This window comes from Hipposideros armiger, unplaced genomic scaffold (assembly GCF_001890085.2).
Source record: "Hipposideros armiger isolate ML-2016 unplaced genomic scaffold, ASM189008v1 scaffold_84, whole genome shotgun sequence".
NCBI lineage: Eukaryota > Metazoa > Chordata > Mammalia > Chiroptera > Hipposideridae > Hipposideros > Hipposideros armiger.
In genome coordinates, this window is record NW_017731434.1 from 3988896 (window position 1) to 3990392 (window position 1497).

Here is a 1497-nt window from a genome sequence, read left to right on the forward strand (position 1 = left end):
AGTCTTTTTAACCATGACAGAAGACAGTGGGTATCACGGGGTAGTGTGGATGTGTACACTTCAGTGAGAAAACCTCTACCTGAGATTCCTGCATTTTGTATTTTGGTTTCTGTTATATGAGACAAAATGAGAGAGAAAAATGAATTGTATGTTATCAGTCCAAACCTTAAGCTGTTTAGGTGATGGTTTTGCACTCTATAATCATCTACAGTTTTTTCTGATATTGGGAAATTATTCTGTGTAACAAAATCAAACTGTCGAGTTGTGTATAGTTTTGTTGAAATAGTGGTTAGCAAATCCCAGACGTCTTTTTGGAGTCTGTAGAAATTCTGAATTCAAGAGAAAACAACTTTATAAATTCAATTTTATTAACAAAAGCTTTCCAATTGAGGCAGCATGACAAATGGAAAGACTCAGGAGCCAGACAAGTCTAGGTTTGAATCCTGATTCTGTTGCTTACTAACCATGTCAAGTTGGCATAATAATTATTTCACTCAGGGAACCTCAGTTCCTTCCTCTGTAAAATGATGAAATGAATATATACCTTTTAGAATTATTACAAGAAATCAATGTATGGAAATTTAGACCAAAGAAAGCCTCTCAATAATTGAAAAATACTTACAATTGTAATATGGAAGTTGTTATTACACGGGTTACATTTGCACTGTGATGCATACTAGCCACACAAGATGAAAGATTATTGCTATGCAGCCTAAAATGTGGATATGAATCTTTCTCCCTGTTGCCGTAGCTGTAAATAATAATACTAATAGCTGTCATTATTGTACTCTTATATTGTACTAGGTGTTGTATAAACATTATGTCATTCAATCTTCAGAACTATTCTATGGGGTAGTTTAAGTGATTTCAAACAATGAGCTTAGCTTAATTGAAAATCTAAAAAATAATTTTCTTTGTCATTGTATAGACACAGCCACTGGATTTTTATAAAAATAAGTTAGGCTACATCAACTCTCCTCACAGAGCTTAGAAATTATGATTTTACATGGGAAAAGCTCCAGAAAAACAGAGTTGTAAGTAGAATCTGAATGTTTTATTTATTCATTTTTAAAAACAGGTATGTGTTTGAAGAGATAAACCCTAGGACTTTTCTGTCAAGTGTGCTAAGACAATGAACAATATGATTTGAATGGTGTAGGTAAGCTCTGTGAGGAAGCCAGAAGCTGCGTCCATCTGCTCATCACCAAGCACAGTTGCTTGAAGCAGGTATTAAATACCTACTTAGCAGTACTTAACATAGTAGGTACTTGATAATGTTTATTAAATGAGATTTTGTTGGATAAATAAATTAGCCTTTAATATGGGAAAAATATACTTCTATGAACCTCAAGATAATTTTATTTCTTCATCAATAATTTTAAAGTTTTCAAAAACGTTTTAAATAGTTATATATTTTTTTAAAGATTTTTATTGGGGAATTGGGGGGATGGGAACAGTGCTGGGGAATTGGGGGAAGGGGAACAGACAAGTTGCTGT